General features: G+C 47.4%; 1 protein-coding gene across 3 annotated transcripts in view; it reads right to left on the minus strand.

Annotated features, from left to right (window-relative positions):
- STK24 (serine/threonine kinase 24) overlaps positions 1–20473 on the minus strand; it is a 103085-nt gene that overhangs the window by 39447 nt on the left and 43165 nt on the right. The window contains exon 3 of one of the 3 annotated variants that reach the window (XM_032611165.1): positions 6213–6351. The exons of the other annotated variants lie outside the window; for them this stretch is intronic. The gene's annotated coding sequence lies outside the window, so the exon portion shown is untranslated. The remainder of the gene's footprint in view (positions 1–6212; positions 6352–20473) is intronic. 3 annotated transcript variants of the gene reach the window in all.

Raw genomic sequence — 20473 nt, forward strand, 5'->3', positions numbered from 1 at the left:
TGCCCTGGGCCAGCACTGGTGCTCCCTTCTGCGTGTGGACCAACAATCTGGCCGCTCTCCACAAAATAAAAAAAACAATCCAGCATCTGGGAAACTGCCGCTCAAAGGAAGTTTTGAAGAGCTGCGCGTCTGATCACGTGAAAACGTGAAAACGTGCGTGAATTTCCTCGCTTTTCCGAGACTTTACCTTCTCATATTCACGTCACTTACGTAGAAGCATAAGCCCCAAACCCATTTTCTTTAGACAGTATAGAAAATTAATTGGGGCCGACAAATAGCGAACATAGAAAGTAGCAGCATGGACGCAGGGCAGATATTTGGAAGGAACTCTGAAATCAACTGTGTTTAAAAAGAACAAGCCAAAAACCTAAGAAAACAACCCAGCGGAATCACAAACAGACGATAAAATGGACAAATCGTATCGTTTCCTGGCACACATCCCACTCTCCCCGCCGAGTTTTAATATACTTAGAGTCTAACAACGTGAGGTCGAGCATTTCTAGAAGCAGCAGGCATTTTCCAGATTCCTCTCAACTCGGGAGGCAGGTGGCCCGTTTACCTCAAATGATGAGTCGCGGTCCCTGAAGACCAGATCAGGAGAAAGAGCCGGAGGCAGAGCTCCGTGACCCGCCAGCCCCTCGGCCTCTGCCCGCACTTCTGTGGCCCCCAATGCCCGGGCGAGAGCCGGGGCGGGCCGCTCTGTCCTCGGTCCCGCCGGGAGAAGCCCACAGGGCAGGCCCGGGAAGGCTTCTCCCACAGTAACCTCGGTCCCTCCGTGAGGCCAGCTGCTTGCGGGAGCGGGCTGCACAGAGATGGGTCGTCACCGGCCCCGGCAGGGACCGCCCGCCTGCTGGACGGCGCGCCGGAGCCTCCAGGCCCGGGCGGCAGGGGGAGCCCCGTGGCAGGAGGCTCTGTGGGCCCCCCCTGGGCTGCCGCCCAACACCCCCCTCGGGGGCACACTCGCTGCCCACCCGCCCCTGCTCTCCTGCCGGCAGGGCCACGGGAGGGGCCGCGGTAGCAACTGGACAGGAAGGGGAGGGAAAGGAGGGACAGGAGGCAAACCACCCCAGAGAGCCGCTGGTGAAGAGCGTGCTGGTGACTCTTGTCTCCAGATTTTCCGTCTCTCAGAGACCACGGGTGATTTCACCAGGGCCTTCGACACGGTTCCCTCGAAGACAGCTTCAAACAAAGGCCTAACGTTCCTGACGTGCTCACCCCTTTAAAGCCTGAACGCGTTTCTAAGGCATCTTTGATGCGTGGCCTGCTGGGAGGGGACCCTGCACCCTGGGCATTTAAATCGGGTTGTTCACAAACACAGTCCGGCCACAGCCCCGAGATCCCCGTTCAGGGGTGGGCCAAGGCACTGGCAGGTTTTAAAGCCCCTTGCGTGTTCCGGCTCTAAGTTATTACTGCCTCTGGATTAAATAAGCACCTTCCAATCAATCCCTTCCTAATGGGAACACTTGTGACGCACGCAGACCTGGCTCATGATAGGGAAGAAGTCCCTGCTCTGCAGGTTGAATGTGAAGCTGCCAGGGGACGTTCTAGGGGGACCGTCCCGGCAGGCGTTTCTCTAAGTGGATCTGAGGCCTAGGGAGAGTCCAGGCAAGGCGCTGAGATTTGGAAGCTCAGGCAGTAGTGAAGACCCTGGACTGGATGAGTGTGCAAAAGGACAAGCAGGAAAAGGAGGCCAAGCACGAACAGTAACCAAGGAAAAGAAAGGCGAATGAGACACTAGAAATTCCCATCAGAGGAAGGCTGTCTCGTTCCCCAGACCTGAGGGCCCATGGCTGCAGTCCACCCCAAACAAAGCGGCTTATTAACCTTCGAGTGTTCATTAAAGGAACAAAAAGTGAACCACACCCCACCTGGGGCAGAGGAAATCTTAGAAACATCTTTGGCAAGCTTTTATGAAAAGTCAAGACAAAAAGATCTTAGGGAAATGTGGTATTAATCACCCCCAACACCACCAAGCCCCCAACAATTTCTGTTAGGATTTTACACCTACCATAGGCTTCAGCGCTTGTGATCTTTGTGTTTCCTATGAACAAGACATGCACAAATACTTTTACAGCTTCTTTTCTCTCAAATCCCACAGTTTCACTCAGAAAACTATCTACTGAAAATCAAACTCTTTAAAACATTAACATGCTGTTTCAGTGATTGCCTTTTGTATCATGCTTCATGGTCCTTTGTCAATTTATCCAGTTTTTAAACCACCAACATTGAAAGGAATGCTTTTCTAAAGACGGCATACAAGCAGGAGGGACCCACAGAAAGCTGTTCCTTGGTGCTAACTTGGCATCTCCGGACTTATGTTCTTAACCACAGTGGATGCCTTCTTAAGGCTCATCTTCCCAAGTGCTGACAAGAGAAGCTACTTCCAGAGGCTCCGTCTGGGATTTTATAGAATTGAAATTTACCATGAGAGAGAGACACAGAGAGAAAGAAGGGTCCCACAAAGAAACAGATTTAGGAAATGCCACATACTGAACTTCCCTTCAAGGCTCAGAAGCTCTGAGAATACTGTAATGGAAACCTACTAGACCCAACGTGTCCAAACATCTCATCAGGTAGCACCTACTAACATCTTCAAGAAGGGGGCTCATCCAGAAACACTCCCTTAGCTCGAACCCACCTTCAGAGCCTTCCAGCAGGTAGAAAGCAGCTCTCCAGTCAGTGTGAGACCCTCCCCCATTCCACCCCACCCACGCCAATCCGCAGAGCCCAATTATGTGCCAACTATGTGATAAAAGTGAGATCCGGCCTACAAGACTGAATAGGCCCACATACAGTGTGAAGGATACTGGTGGCAAATTTCATTATTCAGACTCATGGGATGCTCACATTTTTTGATGACACGTCTAGACTTTTACAGTCACACACCTCAACGTCCTCTAGTGCCCACACCTTTTCTTACCACACACAATGAGTAAAACATGTATATCCATGTCAGACTAGCCAAGATACTGTCTTTCTAGAAAGTCTGGTGACTCAAGTTATTGCTTAAACGTTTGAAATGAGAATACAAGAAAAAAAAAAGAGAAAGGGAAACTACAACAGAGGGCTCCAACAATGCTTATATCACATAATTCACACCTCCTACATGTGGTTTGAAACTCTCGAGTCTCTGATTAAGCAAAGTGACGAAACACAGTTCGATTTTCAGGAACTGGGGTGGGGTTCACGTGCACAGCCTCGCAGGAGTCCCCGAGGTGGCCGGCCAGGAGCAGGACCTCAGGGGGAGCTGCAGAGAACCTGCACGCGCCCTCCTCCCATCCCCCGGAGGCCCCTCCTCCTACTCAGCAGCAAGAGGGTGGCGAGGGGGGCACTGGGAACGGCCGAGGGACGCAGGGAGGGAACTAGGGCAGCAAAGAGGCAAAACCCACCTCTGTCACATGTTTTCCAGTGTACTTTTTCTTTTTCTTTTTTTGGAGCAGATAACCACACTACCTCTATAACAAACTAGGAGAACTCAGCGCATGTATACAATTGTCTGCTGTGGTCGAATACAGTTCAAACTAAGTTACCTGACCTTGAACAACACTCGTCTCTGGCCCTGCGGTGAAACCAGCACACAGGAGTCGCATGTGCTGGCGCCTACCTTGTGTGGCTTTCCCTTCCCCCTCCTTCAGTCGGGCATCTTTATTACGACAACCTCCTTGCTGTCTCCCTCCTCCTGGACTGGGGCCCCGGCCACCAGAGCACTTATTCGGGGTGATAACTGCCTGGTTATGCATCTCCTTCCTTTACCAACCAAAGAAGGTCCAGGTGCAGAGCCCACACCTGCATCCCTGGCCCAAGTGAGGCGGGGCAGCAGGGCTCTGAGTGCCCAGAAGCAGGGAGGTGTGTGACACGGCAGCAGGGGGACAGCTGACGCGAGGGCCGGGGACCCTAGAACCTGGGCCTTAGCATCAAGGGAGAGGACGACCTTCGGACACAAATGAACGTGCTGCCGCAGGGGGAGGCAGCGCTCGGAATCCCCAGGACTTTCTGCACACGCACAAAATCCCACTAGCAGTTTTTAAAAAGCAAACACCTGTGGGCTTGCCTGTGTGGAAAGACACTTCAAATCCCAAGTCATTAAGGGCTCACACACCTCACTGAATACGTTGGAAACATTTTCGGCTCGGTTTTTTTCAGTATGGCACAAACGAACTCTAGTTAAATGTGCTCTAGGGGGCTTCCCTGGTGGCGCAGTGGTTGAGAGTCCGCCTGCCGATGCAGGGGACGCAGGTTCGTGCCCCAGTCCGGGAAGATCCCCCATGCCGCGGAGCGGCTGGGCCCGTGAGCCACGGCCACTGAGCCTGCACATCCGGAGCCTGTGCTCCGCAACAGGAGAGGCCACAACAGTGAGAGGCCCACGTACCGCAAAAAAAAATAAAATAAAATAAAGGGCTCTAGGGGGGCCAGTCTTAAACCCAACTGCCGAAGATCCCCGTTTACCAAGAGTGCTTTTTAGAAACAAGGTAAAGGTGGACACAACCCCACACACTTGTGGTGCAGGCAGGAGGGCCAAGAGACCCAATCATCATTTGCTCAAAGAAGACAGCAGAAAGTCAGGCGAAGAACGTGCCACTCCTGTTGACAGCGACTCCGATGGACCCGTTCTAATTTCCCCAATGTCAAACAGAGGCAGAAACTTGATTAAAACCAGAAAAAGTAATATCAAACTTGGTTCGCTATTAAACCAAGAAGCGAAGCTAGAATTAAATTCACTTAATAACCTCAAGTTCATAACCTCCTGCTCTCACATGGAAGTTGGGTTGGTACTGGCTCCCTTATATTAAAGCTGCTGTCGCTTTCGTCAGTCCACGAATGAAAGAGCAAGGGACTGCAGATGGCTTAATGCACCTCTTAGAAAGTAAACACAATATGCGGGACCTGGAAAGTAAAAGAACATGTAAGAGCCAGGAGATGATCCTCCCAATACTTTCCACACTAGCCAGAGTGAGCGCAGCTCCTAAGTGTGCCCGGGAGCTTGGGAAGGAGACCCTTACAACAGTCAGAAAGATGATCTTAACGGGTTGGAATAAGTTACCTGCCCCACCCCACCCCAAAAGTTAACAACGAAGATGTTTCCTTTCTTAAAAACGTGCACAAGTTGTCATAGAGGAAATGTCCGCGGGGAGGCGCCTCCCTGTTCCTCATGACCCCACTGCAGTGACTCCCACTGACCAGAGCTCCCAGCAGCCCCTCCACGCGGCCCCTCGTGCTCTAGAACACAGCCCTGCAAAAACCAGGCCCCCGAGACCTCGCAACCCTGCACAGCCAGCAATCCTGCAACGCCCACTGGCTCACTCTACTCGTCACTGTCAGAAGGGGAGAAGTGAGGTCCATTAGCAAAGCCAGAAAGATCACACTTGGGTTAAAACCCATTTCTCTCAGCAGCCATACCTCCCCTTCCAAAGTTTTACATTCAACCAGTATAAGTGAAACTTGACTCCCAGCACCTTTTCCCAGGGAGACAAGTGAAAATTTCTCCTCTTTTCAACCGGAAACCTAAGCTCTTAAAGACAAAAACCAAAACAACAACAAAACTTTGCTAGGACATACACTAATATTTTCTGCTGCATCTACTCCGTGAAGAATAAAGCGATACGGCAAGAGGACACAGGCTGTGCCGGCAGCAACCAAGCCGATTCAGGGCTGCAGTCCATTCCTAGGGAGACGAGGAGTTCCGGTCTGCCGTGCCTTCCCTGGGTCAAGATCTGGAGCAACACCTTCTAGAATCTCAGAGCTTGGTCTCAAATCTGCACACGCACCAGACTCAGGCGGAGGACCCACCACCACAGTTGACAGCAGCCCCGTCAACAGTGTCCCCCCAAATCAGGCAAGAAGGGAAACAGACTCTGTGCAAACTTGTCCCCAAAGCAACAGCGGCTCACAGTGACCAGAGTTAAGCCCGATGTGCGGTGAACTACAGACACAGAACCACAAAGGGCCGACCATGAGTTCCCGAACAGCACCTCAGGGGAATCCTCATCCTCCACCGGAGAAAGCTGCCACGGCTGCTTCGCACTCCACTCATCCCTAAGCCCCGTGGAAACAGGGTTACTTGTTACCTGATGAGACAGAACCCTAGCCCTGGCCGGAAACAAGAGAGAAAGCCTTGGGGCCTCTGACACATGTGCATGAGGTGCAGATGGGGGCAAAGCTCGGGCTGACCAGGAGGGCGCACGTCTGCCTGGGCGGCACCGACAGCAGCTTACCTCCGTGGAAGTCTGTCCATGTTGGGGGCATGTGCCCACTGTCCATCAGGCTGCCATCCCTTTGAGGAGAGGGAGACATGGATGGGAACCAAAGGATCTTCTAAAGGCAAGTTCTTACCGCAAGCTGGCCCAAAGGTCCCTGCAATCAAAGAAATCATTGTGGTTTTGCATTTGGCATATTTATGCCCCTTTTCTTCTAGGGACAAGTCTGTCAGCCTCTGAATGGATCTCCACTTTCAGAACACAAAGTGTCCAGAAATACAGCTCCACCTAGGTAAGGAATACAGGAGATGCGAGAAGGGCAAGGGGTCTTCAAGGCACACCCTGGTGCAGAAAGCGAGCGTAAGAGCATTTCCTTCTCAAAAAAGAGCCAGAAATCAATTGTTACTTTTAAAGAACCAACGTTTTCTACCAAATATTTCAACACAAGCAAACTCCACCTCTTCATACCCGTTTAAAAAATGTGACCAATAATGACTCCAAAATCTACACGGCACTCCATACCAGCCCTAGCTAAAAGCAAGGGAAAAGGCTTCTATACAAACAAAAATAATTAGCTTCTATAAGCACTGGTCTATAATCAACCTCGCCATTGGCCTAGCTCCGCTGAGTCCCATTTATAATGACAGGGAAAATTCATTAGATCGAATTGAAGCATGTAATCAGAAAGTCAATCTCACACTAAGTCAACAAAAAATCATCCAAGTCTAGGAAACTAAGTTAAATACCTAATCCAGTGTAACAGATGCTTGGTCTACTTAACAGGTTACATAAATTGCTTTTAGCAATTCAACCTGCAGTAAGCCAACCACCACCCAATGCCAAAACATCAATACTTCCCAACTAACTGCACAGCTAGCAAAGCTGTCTGTATCTATTCTACTGCATATAGTATCACAATTTCCTTCTTTTCAAAAACTTCCTCTTTCCTTCAAAGAAATACCTGAAGATATTTGATACACGCCACCGCAGTAATGCGAGTCACAGAAATCAGAACGCTCTGTTTAGCCACCTGTGCGTCAGGCGTACAAAGAAAGGAGGCGTTTCACAGGCGACCACAGAACCATCCTCAGGTGAGGAACAAGACAGGAGGCGCCAACAGGACAGCTGCGGGACCACAAAACCAAAGGGGGGTTCTTGGCAGAGACTGGGCGCAAGCAGAGGTGTGGGAGGGACGGGGCCGGCCCACAGGGCTGGTGGGATGGCGGCTCTGGCCGCTGAGGCAGCTCCAGGGCCGCGAGGGAAGCCAGATGCCCGGCACCACGGGGGACTCTGCAGCATCGGCTAGGCTTCTGATCTCCGTCAGAGGGGCCACGGCTCCTGGAACAAATGCAAATTCGTGCGTCCGGCACACATGAGCTACGGAGTGAACATCAGCTCTGCGTTAGAGATCGAATAAAACAATTTCCACGTGCCAGGCAAGAATTTCTCCCGTTGGACTACCTGGGAAATAAGGTGGCAGTAAGTCAAAATTCCACACTGGGACAGTATGGCCCTTTGAAGACGACATCTTCCAGCCTCAGAACCACGGCAAGTGTGACACGGTGACCCCGGGCCAGGAGCCCGCAGGTCCCCCATCGGGCTAACCTGCTCAAACTTCTGGTGGGCACTGCACGGCTGCATGCAAAGGGAACGCGGACGCGCGAGCCGATGCCCGATTCCACAGAACGGTGGTGGCGGACGCTGCAACACCGGCCACGGCAGCCATCGAGGGCGGGACCCACGGAAGCCTCCCTGTCCAGCCCTCTCCCTTCTCGGGCCCCTGGCCCTGGGACTCTGGGAAGCCCGCACTCCTTCCAGCCCCAAAGGAAAATCCTGCTTGGTGGGAGCCGACAAGGTGGCCTTTTCGTGCCACGGTTTTCTGCTCTAGAGGACAAGAGGTGGGGGCCAGGGGCCTCCAACGCCCTTTCCCGCTCTAACAGCCTGGGATTCCAGCTTCTCTGTGCAGGAGAAGTGTTTCACAAAACGGCAAGCTAAGCTGAATCAGATGGATATGAACTTAAAAGATCAAGGTGTCCGATCTCTCTCTTTTGCAGGTAAGGACACAGCTCCGACAGCAGGCGACCAGCCACACTGCTGGCTTCACTCACAGCCGAGACGGCACCTTCAGAGGTAGGCGGACCGTATCCAGATCTCGAACTTGGGGTCAGAATGGCTAGAAAAGTACGGAGAAGTGACGGATACGGTACAAAGCAAACCATCCCCCAGCCCCCCGCCCCACCCTTTTCTAAGTAGGCTTCATCTCCAGCTTGTTTATGATTTTCCCCAAAACCAAATCTGCAGACATCTCCCCCCGCAATCCCCAAACTTCTGTTTCCAGTCAAACTGGAGCTGCATTATCCCACCGACCTACCTGGCTCAAAACGCGGAGGGAAGGTACCGAAGTAGAACTTAAAACCAATGTATGAAGAGGATTTAACATTACAGTAAATTCAGAAACATAAAGAACTGTGTGCTCATCAAGGCTGTCCAAGCCACCCGGAGCCCCCCTTCTTCCCACAGCCTCCTGCCACTTACGGTACTCCTGTTTGTCTCGGACCAACCCCAGCAAAGGGAGAAACAATTCCATGTTGCCACACAGGGCCTCTCCCAGCTGCCACCTGAGAGACTCTGAGGCATCAACCCACAAGCCGTCCCTTCCCGCTGGTCGCAAAACACAAATGTCTCAACTCAACACACAAGCCAGCGCATGGTGTTCTCAGCTGTCACTCTGAGCCACGTTAGCCCTCCACCCCAGAACCCAGAGAAAGTTTAGGAGCCGAGTTGCAGAACCGCCAGCCCAGAAGTGAGTCAATACTCGATGATCAACTGAACAACCAGCTAAAATGCTGTCTCAGCATCCTTCCTAACCCATGACCAGGAAAGAAGTACTGGCGAGAGAATCGGCGATGGGAACCCTGTCCAAGGCCAGGTCAGGTTCTATTTTCCTGTTCTATCTGCGAGCACCACGCAGAACTCAACAGAACAAAACCGACATGTAACGGAGGGGGGCTGGACAGCTCTCAGCTAATAAAGCAACTCTCGGAGCCTCTTGGCAACAGCAACTAGAGAAGACTTTCCCTGCTCTATGAAACCAATTTTTTTTTTCTTAGAAATTAGAAAGGGCACACTTTAGATCTGGCTAACTGCCATCTACTTACATCAAGACTGAAAGAGAAAAATCACATGACTATCTTCAAAATAACTGGATAAAAGTATGTGCTCGTTTGTTTGTATAAAAACAAGACAAAAAAAAGTCTAGGGCTTCCCTGGTGGCGCAGTGGTTGAGAGTCCACCTGCCGATGCAGGGGACACGGGTTCGTGCTCTGGTCCGGGAGGATCCCACATGCCGCGGAGCGGCTGGGCCCGTGAGCCATGGCTGCTGAGCCTGCGCGTCCGGAGCCTGTGCTCTGCAGCGGGAGAGGTCACAACAGTGAGAGGCCCGCGTACGGCAAAAAAAAAAAAAAAAAAAGTCTAACCAGGAATAGAAGCAGACTTCCTTAATGGAAAAACAAACAAACAAAAGAGGCCACACATGAAAATTCTATAGCAAATACCATACTTATTAAAGAAAAATTTAAGATGCATTTCTTTAAGGTCAAAAACAAGGCAGGTGTATCGCTCCCGTCACTGCCAGTCAACAGTCTAGAGGTCACGCACGGCCAAAACATAGGATGCAAGACGGTGATATGAATGGACAGGAGCACAAGAAACCATCATTGTCTGTAGATGTGAACATATGCATAGAAAACTAATGAGTTCAGCAAGATTGCCAGAAACGATGTGGAAAAAAAAAAAATACTCATTCCCTTAAACTAAGCAGTAACCAATCCGAAAATATACCTCTCAAAATAGCAATAAAAACTACGTGCCTAGGAACGAGCACGATCTTCAACTTTAAACTGTATTAAAGCTCACATAAGACAACCTAACCAGAAAACAGGCGTTCATAGTCAAGGATGGGATGACTTAAGATGTCAATTCTCCTCAAAAATCAATGCTTAGGGACTTCCCTGGTGGTGCAGTGGTTAAGAATCCGCCTGCTAATGCAGGGGACACGGGTTCAATCCCTGGTCCTGGAAGATTCCACGTGCCGCGGAGCAACTAAGCCCACGTGCCACAACTACTGAGCCTGTGCTCTAGAGCCTCTAAGCCACAATTACTGAGCCCACGTGCCACAACTACTGAAGCCCACGTGCCTAGAGCCCGTGTTCCGCAACAAGAGAAGCCACCACGAGAAGCCTACGCACCGCAACGAAGAGTAGCCCCCGCTCGCCGCCGCTAGAGAAAGCCTGCGCGCATCAACAAAGACCCAACACAGCCAAAAATAAATTAAAAAAAAAAAAAATCTTCCTGGGTTGGGACATACGGTTAAAAAAAAAAAAAAAAAATCAATGTTTAAACTTCAGTAAGATTTTAAACAGAAAATGTACAAACTCACTCTAAAACATGTGGAAGAACAAAAGTCTTCAAAGACCTCATGTACTTTTTAAAAGCAGCAAAATTTTTTGGATGTATGTGGGCAGAGGTGGAGACGGTTATCACTCCAGATATTACGACTTAAAACAAGGTCAAGGTAGTAACAATTCACACACACACAGACCATGAACGATACTGGCCCAGGAAAATAAAACAGAAAATCCAGAAATAGGCCTAGACACATATGAGACTTTGGTATATGATATAACATCATACGCGAGTGGGGAAAATACTGTTTTATACAATAGTGTTAGGAAACTTATCTCTACATGGAGAAAAATAAAATCCCTACTTCAAACTGTATATCAGACAGATAAAAGATCTAAATGTAAAAGGCAAAATTATAAAGCCAACAAAAGAAAAAAATTTAATATATTTTTAACCTTAGGAAACAAGTAGGTTCCTTAAACAGGATCCCAAAAGCAGAAATCAGAAGGTAAAAATGGATGGATTTAACTACATTAATATTAAGGAGTTTTTTCAACGAGACACCTTGAAGTTAAAAGCAGGATACAGAGAAAATACTTGTGGTATCTCAAACTGATACAGAGTAACTTCAATATACTTATCAAACACTAAAACACAGGAAAGCCAATGGAAAACTAAAAAAATATGAACAAAATTCAACAGAGTAAGAAATCCCAAGGGCTAAGAATATATGAATAGACACTCACACCTACTATTAATAGAAATGCAAATAAGCATAAAAAATACTATATTGTACTCATGGGACTGGGAAAAGTTGAAAAGTTGTATATCGGGTTTCCCTGGTGGCGCAGTGGTTGAGAGTCTGCCTGCTGATGCAGGGGACACGGGTTCGTGCCCCAGTCCGGGAAGATCCCACATGCTGCAGAGCAGCTGGGCCCGTGAGCCATGGCCGCTGAGCCTGCGCGTCCAGAGCCTGTGCTCCGCAACGGGAGAGGCCACAACAGTGAGAGGCCCGCGTACCGCAAAAGAAAAAAAAAAGTTGTATATCAATGTCGGCAAGGAAGTAGACAATCGAGGCCCAACATCACTAGCCATGAGGGGAATGCAAACCAAAACCACAATGAGATACCACTTCACACCCCCTAGGGTGGCCATAATCAAAGATGCCACGAGGATGTGGAGGAATTAGAACCCTCACTCACTGCTGGTGGGAATGCAAAATGATGCAGGTGCTTTGGAAAACAGCCTGGCAGTTCCTCAAAGAGTTAAACACAGGGTTACCATGTGACCCAACAATTCCACTCCTAGGCATATACCCAAGAGAAATGAAAACACGTCTACACAAAAACATGTATACTAATGTTCATGGCAACATTATTCCATTATAATAGCCAAAAAGTGGAAACAGCCAAAATGTTCATCAACTGACGAATGGGTAAATAAAATGTACTATATCCAAACAATGGAATATTATTCAGCAATAAAAAGGAATGAAGTACAGACACACGCTACAACGCGGATGAACTTTTTGAAAACATTACGCTAAGTGAAACGGGCCAGTCACAAAGGCCACATACTGTATGATTCTGTTTACATGACATTCCAGAACAGGCAAACCTATACAGAGACAGAAAGCAGCTAAGTGTTTGCCTGGGGCTGGGGAAGCTGGGAGGAAATAGGGAGTGACCAGTAACAGGCACGGGGTTTCCGCATCAGATGATGGAGATGTTCTAAAGTTCACTACGATGATGGCTACAACTCCATGAATATACTAGAAACCACTCAACACTGCATTTTAAGAGGATGAATTGAATGGCATGTGAATTATATCTCAATAAAGCTTTTCTTTTTTAAAAAAGGAAGAAGAACCAGCAAAAAAAACCTCCCACTGCTAGTGTGAGTGTAAACGGGTGAAGCTATCCTGAACAACATGGTAGTGTAGGGGTGGGAACCGGCGTATCTGGCGGGGGCCTGCCCCAAGCCCCATCAGTTGTATTAATAAGTGTCCTACTCCAGAGTGCTGCACAAGTCAGTCATACGAAAAGATACTCAAAATCCGAAGTCATTACAGAAAATGCAAATTCAAACCCTAATGGGATATCACACACACCTGCTAAAATGGCTAACCTGAAGAAACTGACAATACCAAGTGTTGATGGGAATGTAAACTGACACAGACACTGGAGAATTAACCAGCAGCCCTTTGTCTAAGTGTTTACCCTGGGGAAATGAAAACTTACCTTCGTACAAAAACTGCACGTGACTGTTAATAACATTATTCATCACCGCCAAAATGTGGAGACAAACCAAGTGCCCTTCAATAGTTAATATAGCATATAATATACTGTAGTATTATATATACACACAACACGCATTATATATTGTATATATACAGTAGTACATATAGTAGGTATATATTCCTACAACAATACACCATTTGCCAATAAGAAGGAACAAACATTTGGAACATGCACGGATCCCACACACATTATGCTAACTGAAAGAAGACAGTGACAAAAGGTGTGTGACTCCATTTATATGACATTCTACAGAAGGTAAAACCACAGGGACGGAAAACAGATCAGTGGCTGCCAGGGACTGAGGGTGTGGCGGGAGAGATGGTCAGGAGCCCTCTGGGATGTTGGGATGGTTCTGTATCCTGCATGTGCTGGTGGTTTTAAGAATCTACATGTGCGTTAAAGTGTGAAGAACTGTAAGGGTCATACACCTCAGTTAACTGTACTGTGCGCAGATTTTAAATAATTACGTGGCAGGAAAAAATAAACTCATACATGGCACATAAGCAACGTCTTATCTACTCAAGACACACATATTCAAAGACACATCAAAACGTGTCCTACAAAAGAGAAGCGTGGTAGGGATGAAGGATGAAATAATAAAACTGACCAAAACAGAAGAAGCTTACATAGATCGATGATGATGGTGCCACAAACTGAAAAATATGAAAACACAGCTCAACTCTCCCTTATCTGATGTCCGTAAATGGCAAAGGGGAAAAGAAATACAATGAGAAAATAACACTTGACTTAACGGAACAGGCCACTTGATTGGGCAGTCGGTTCAAAGCCCAGAGGGGCTGTAGGAAGCAGAGCTGTGCTTTAGCACCAAGAGTAACACACCAGGCTTAAAACAACAACAAAAAACTGAAGATACACACGGGGTAAAAAAAAAAAAAAAAAAAAAAGCCAGGTATCAACATCTCGCTTGTCTTTTTTTTTTTTTCATTAATGCTACTCTAATGACCAAGGCCGAAAATGAAAAACAGATGGTTACTTCTGACCTTGGTCATCCATCAGTTTTCGAGAAAACAATGCCAACTGCTAGCCATAAGGGCCTCCAGGTATACAGCTCCACTCCCAATGTCAAGCAACGTCCTAGGGAATATTAACTCTGCAGTAAGTGCAGCGTTCAGGGAGAATCACACTTCCCGTCAAGACACCCTGCAGTGAGGGAATGTTCCCTCTCACTGTGGTGAACTGCACCCCTAGGAAAGCAGACCGGGGTTGTTTTCTACTGCTTTACTCAAGGAAGCCGAGTTTCCGATGAGCACTAGACAGAAAGCGTCATGGTCAATATCTAGGCCAACAGTCCTCGCCGTTATGTTCGGAGGACTCCTCACAGCCTTTGTTCTATCTTACATCCGAACAAAGGTACCCCGGAGAAGCATCTTTCAGATCCACTGTCCCCAAAATGCTGTCTGGGGTTTCTTGTGAGCCTGGCACACAAGGCTGCACAGCTCTGAGCAAAACAAAATCACTGTCCAAGTTTGGACACACGCTACTCACAGCACTTGCAAAGCTCACACTTGCTCTGGCCACCAAAACTGCGTGGGAGTAACCAAGGTCTCTGAGACTGTTGTCTTCAATACTCTTGGGGCTATTCCAAGCACCCCCAAGGCCAGCCCTGGAAACATTGTTCCTTCTATATTCTGGGACCATCCATTCCACAAGCAGCACTGTGAGCATCTGGGCTGGTGATTCTTTGTAGCAGGACGTGTAGTGGCATCCCTGGTCACTACGGGGTGACCTACGGGGTGCCGGCAGCACCCCAGCCCCGCCCCGTCATGACAACTGAAAATGTCTCCAGACACGGCCACCTGTACCTTCAGTGCAGGAGGGTACACGTGGGGCAGTCAGAAGAGGCACAGAGAGGTACCGGTACTACGCTTAGGTGGCTTGGCCCCAAAGTCACGTGCTCTTGTCACAACCCCAGATCTGCCTTCTCCATACGGCACAGCCCGCCTTTCTCCTCTGCCCTCTACACCGGGCATCTTGACCCCGGTTCAGTTAAGCTGCGATCACCGTTCCACATGCACGACACCGTTAGTACCTGATTGTCTTCATCTCAAGGAGAATGTACCAGGCTCTATCTTCGGGAATAGGAAAGAAGTGAATGAGACGGGACCTGTGAGCTTCTGGAAGAAGCCCTGAGACAAAGGAGAGTCCACACACACCAGGCACATATCTCAACTCAACTGCTTCCCAAGACCAATAACCCATCTATATTCCTCACCACGTCTAAAACCAGAGGTCAATACCAGAGCAGGATTTGCCATGGGCGGGTCAGGAGGGAGGTGAGTGAAGATAAATCCAGACAATGTACCCTAACAGATACGTTCATTATCACATGGCTACACTAGTCATTCTTCTCTGAGCGACAACGAGATCATGAAATTATAATACAATATGCGCAAGGGAAAGAGTATAGTTTTGTCTGGTTTTTTTTGGATATGAAGCATAAGAGGCTGATAATATTCTATTGCCCAAGCTCGGATGCTTCTGAAAGAGTCGGCTATTTTAATAGTCATGCTGGGGCAAGAAGTGAACACAGGGGGTGGATGGTAACCTCCTGAAGAGCCTCATTCACAAAGACACCAGCCATTTATATAAATATTTTTGCACGTCTTTCCCTAAGCGTAAAATGGTTGGGACTTCTGTTTCATCAGGAACTACTACTTTCCCTTTGGGGAAGGAAGGAAAGGGGAAAAAAAGCAAATCAGAAGTTCAAAGAACTTTTAAAAATTACCCCAAAATGTGTCTAATGTACATAACACACACCGTAGCAGAACCATCTGTACTTACATACAACGCTAAACACATAAAGGGACTTTCCTGTATTAGTCTTCTGGTGAATCCAATTGGTAAAACTACCCTAAAAGTTTTTAGGAACTGAAGAAAAACTTACTCTTAAGTCAAGGATCTGAACCCACTATTAGACAACTACTCACTCAATGGACATGTTTCCTTAATAGCAAAACTACAACAAAAATGACTAGGACAAGTAAAGGTTTGATAAACACAGTTTTGTTTTGTTTTTTTTGTCTTGTACCTGATTTGCTTTGGTGAAACTGGCCTGATGTTTGAGAGTATTAAATAATTTATTATAAAAGAAAATGATAACCCTAATTTTTAGTGTGCTAATAATGGTTTTACAACTCATAAATTTTGAGTTATTTGGCAAAATAACTTTTCCCTTAATTAAAAAAAAATTCTTAAATTAGCACTTACTAAAAATCCCCTAACATGCCAGGCACTTTACCTATCTGATCTCAATCTTTATAGTAATCCTGTAAGATAAGTATATTTACCTACATTTTGTCCTTGAGGAAGTCCGCAGCTTGAGAAACATCCAGACAGTTAAGTAACTGTACTAGGATCCAAACTAAAATCCTGGCTTATAACTCTAAGTGAATCTCAAAGTAGAGATTCTAAAAGGCAGGCAATCCCCCCAAGACAAAAAAAAACCTTAAGAGCTGTGTTGCTGAATGGAATGAGTAGCTCTTGTGAATGCTGCTTAAAAAGAAATCAGGGGCTTCCCTGGTGGCGCAGTGGTTGAGAGTCCGCCTGCCGATGCAGGGGACACGGGTTCGTGCCCCGGTCTGGGAAGATCCCACATGCCGCGGAGCGGCTGGGCCCGTGAGCCATGGCCGCTGAGCCTGCGCGTCCGGAGCCTGTGCTCCACAACGGGAGAGGCCACAGCGGTGAGAGGCCCGTGTACTGCAAAAAAAAAAAAGAAATCAGGCTCAGACGCCTCTATAGCACCTCACTGTCCACTGTTACAATCTTATCATGTCTTCACTGCCTAACTTAAAAATAAAACCAAAAAAGTCTCTCTCTCTCTCTCTCTCTCTCCCCCCCTGCACACCACCCCACCCTCTACGGTTTCACTGTGACCTTGTAGATGGTATTTTTGCGGTAAAAAAGCTCCAGTGGTATAATGGTTGGGATACAAAGGCTTCTGGTTAATGTTCTAGCTGCTTTAATTTCCCCAAAATTAAACAAACTACAGCAAATGAAGTTCTTCTATGGCATGTGAACATCTTCAAGACCTTTCCGGCCCTCAGCTTCATCAATACAAACATAAGTTTTCACTGTTGCACTATTCCCCCTCCTCCCTGAATTGTCAGTTGTTGTTTCTGTTTTTACTATTTCGGGAAGAAACATGCTACTCAGCAACTCTGTAATTCAATTATAGCTACACAGTCAAAACTCACGCCCCTCTCCTGATCTTCAGTAACATTCAGTATATTTAGACCACTTAGCTATTGTTTTCAATTTCTCCTTCTGGAGTACAGGAGAAACGAAAACGTAATTATGAGATCTTCTAACGCAAATCCAGCAAAGGAGAAACCAGTTTCTGCTCATTTGCTCTTTACCCAGTCTTGTTGTATAAAAGTCCCTTAACACAAGGTGAAATCCTGAGGCCCTCTCCCCCATCACCACTTAAAGAACTAAAACGACCAGCTCTGAAAGCTATGGGGAGTTTTAGAAGGGCAGTAAAAACCACACAAGGCACAGTAATTTTCAACTTTGTGTCAAAGACCCATTCATCTTACACGTCAATTTAATTTGTATCTTACTTGACAGTTTGGACCATATTGATTAAACCTCATAACGCTACCAAGACGATGGGAGAACAGCCTCTGGCTCATGACGGAGGGTCTTCCTCTGGGCCAAGGCATCTCATGCAACTTCTCTCACACCAAGAACGGGCAGAACGTCGGGTCTGGATTCTTGTCCGGCTCAACTTACGGTAGTTACTAGCACTGTTTAACAAGAGCAGTCCACGTGTTTTCATCAAATTTGACAGAAAGGCTTAAGAAATTAAGGGCAGCTTTTCATGACGGTGGTATTATTCCTGGCATTCCTGAGGCAGTTACATTTTCTGAAGGACAATCTGCCTGGTAAAATACATAGAGCACTACAGACAAAATTATCACAGCTCTTCATCCCACCTGAGGACAGTCAGTGGAGAAAGTCACCCCAGCGGTCACTCCACCCACCTCGTGCAGAGAAAGGGGCCTTGGGAAGGACCGCCTAGCTCAGCACCAAGCCCGTCTGCTCTGCTGTGCCCACCCACCTCGTGCAGAGAAAGGGGCCTTGGGAAGGACCGCCTAGCTCAGCACCAAGCCCGTCTGCTCTGCTGTGCCCACCCACCTCGTGCAGAGAAAGGGGCCTTGGGAAGGACCGCCTAGCTCAGCACCAAGCCCGTCTGCTCTGCTGTGCCCACCCACTTCGTGCAGAGAAAGGGGCCTTGGGAAGGACCGCCTAGCTCAGCACCAAGCCCGTCTGCTCTGCTGTGCAGTGCCCACGATTAGACGGCAGTTCCCAGCCCCTCCTGGTTAGGTGCGGCCACGTGGCCGAGCCTGGCAGGGGGTTGTGAGCAGAAACAAAGGGCCCTGTGTTCTGGCCTGGGTATACGAGAGCGCCTCTCAGGGGCCTCCATTTTCGCCCCCATGCTGACTGAAGGCAGCCGAGCACACCCACGTGTGGAGTAAGGAAGGAAGAGCCGCAAGACAGAAGGAACCTAGGTTCCTGAGTAACTGCTTGGAGGAAGACCACCCATGGATCAGGGCTATGAGTGGGCAAGAAATAAACCTCTATCATATTTTGAGCCACTAAAAAGCTAGGGTGTTTATTCCAGCAACTGACATTAGGGTAACTAAAGAAATCCACTGGCCCACTACAGAACAGGGTTAGACTGACTTGGAGTTAGCAACTCAGGAAAGACAGGACATACCAAATGGACTCTCTAGATACGTACAGTCAAGGTGACACCACGTTTGGCTACAATAAAGCAATCACCTCGCCATGCAGTAAAAAATTCTGCTGAGGAGCCCAGGCTGAAGGAGACACCTGCAAACCACTGATCCTGAACTTCCGCGGCAGTCAGATATTAGCTGGTGTACGTCAGCAAGAATCTGTGAGGATCTTCCACACGTCCTTTGCCGAAACTACCATAATTCATATTAAAATCCAACATACCACAGGAAAACTATTCTGACGTCATTTCACAAAGGATAACTGATACGGTAGACAGAGTTCAAGTTGAGTCTCTTCAGCTGTTGAGTTTTTCCTCAATGGAAGTTTAACATAAAGAAGACCTCTGCTTTCCCTATGGAAGTCCACAGGTGCTCTCCTCTTGGATCATGAATATGACAAAGCTTACCGCGCTCCCCTCTTTGCCTGGTCAAGACCCAAGCTGCATGCTCCCCCCCCCCACAGTAACACTCACGGCTACCGTGGGCTACCCTCTCTCCTCCTTGCTTCCACCTCAGTGGACACGTCCTCCACTACAAGGTAATGTCAGAGATAAATGTGAATAAATAAACCCAATCAATTAAGGAAGGAAATTAACACTCCCTAAGTACCCACTACATGCCAGGTACTTTCACATACTCAGTTCTATTTAATCTTTGCAACAACGAGGTGTACACCATAATTTTCCATTTTACAAATGAGGAAGTAAATAAGTTTTAAAAAAACTCAAAGTCCAGGACAACTGACTCCGAAACTTATTCTTCCCCTTTCAAAATGCTGCATTTGACCTCTGACATACTGCCATTCTTTAGGCAACTGAAAAAACATAGAATTACCATCCAATTTTTATTTCCTTTAAATATTCATTTTAGTGAATCAACAGTTCTCGAATATTCCACCCTCCCACTTACACATTATTACATTTCCACGAAATCAAAGCCTGCACCAGCCCTCTGACACCAGAACGCGTGGAGGGCTACGACATGGAGAACTGAGAGGATGGACCCAGGGCAGGAAGAGAGCTAGTCCTACATTATCCAGGCGTATTACTGCCTCCCTTAGGAAAAAGTTCTTTCTACCTGTGAAGCTTTCATTTCCACAGAGAATTGTTTCAGAAATTTCTTCACCAATTCTTAAGATTTCCAAAACCCCATTTGAAAGATACGACACTTCTAAGTGCAGTGGAACAGGCATATGTCAAGGAACTTGAAACACAAGGGACGATCTTAAACTCTTCTAGTGGTAGAGCACAACGAGTACAACACGCTTCCACGGAGGGCTGGGAAACCGTCTTTAATACGATTCTTTCCCACTTGAAGAACTGCGTGAAGATCGAGGACAATCTGCGGTGTTGTATTATAGCTACTACTTTGTTTAAGTAATTATTTTCTAACCGAGAATTCTTCAAAGTCAAATGGAGGTAAACCAGCTCACTAATCAACATTCTCAATTCTTAGCAGTTTAAAAAAAAAAACCAGCAATAAATTAAAACACATTTGATAACTGAAAATATCAAAAGACTAATATTCTTAGGCTGGCCTGAGTTTTTATCACAAACCATGCTAAAATTAGGTGATGAGTAGTTGTCGTTATAATAGCTTAAGAAATGCACTTCTGATGACAAAGTCTCACTCAGAAATACTTTCTTGTTTGAAAGGGAGTTTCAACATCGAACACTTTTCACCAAAAATACATTCTATCAGTGACATTTAAGATGACAGAACCATCAGAGACAGGTTCCTTTGACTGCGAAGGTCATAACACTTCTCCTTCCTCTGAAAACCTGCTGTGCTATTTATCAAAGTCCTTCCCGTC

Source organism: Phocoena sinus, chromosome 18, assembly GCF_008692025.1.
Source record: "Phocoena sinus isolate mPhoSin1 chromosome 18, mPhoSin1.pri, whole genome shotgun sequence".
Lineage (NCBI taxonomy): Eukaryota > Metazoa > Chordata > Mammalia > Artiodactyla > Phocoenidae > Phocoena > Phocoena sinus.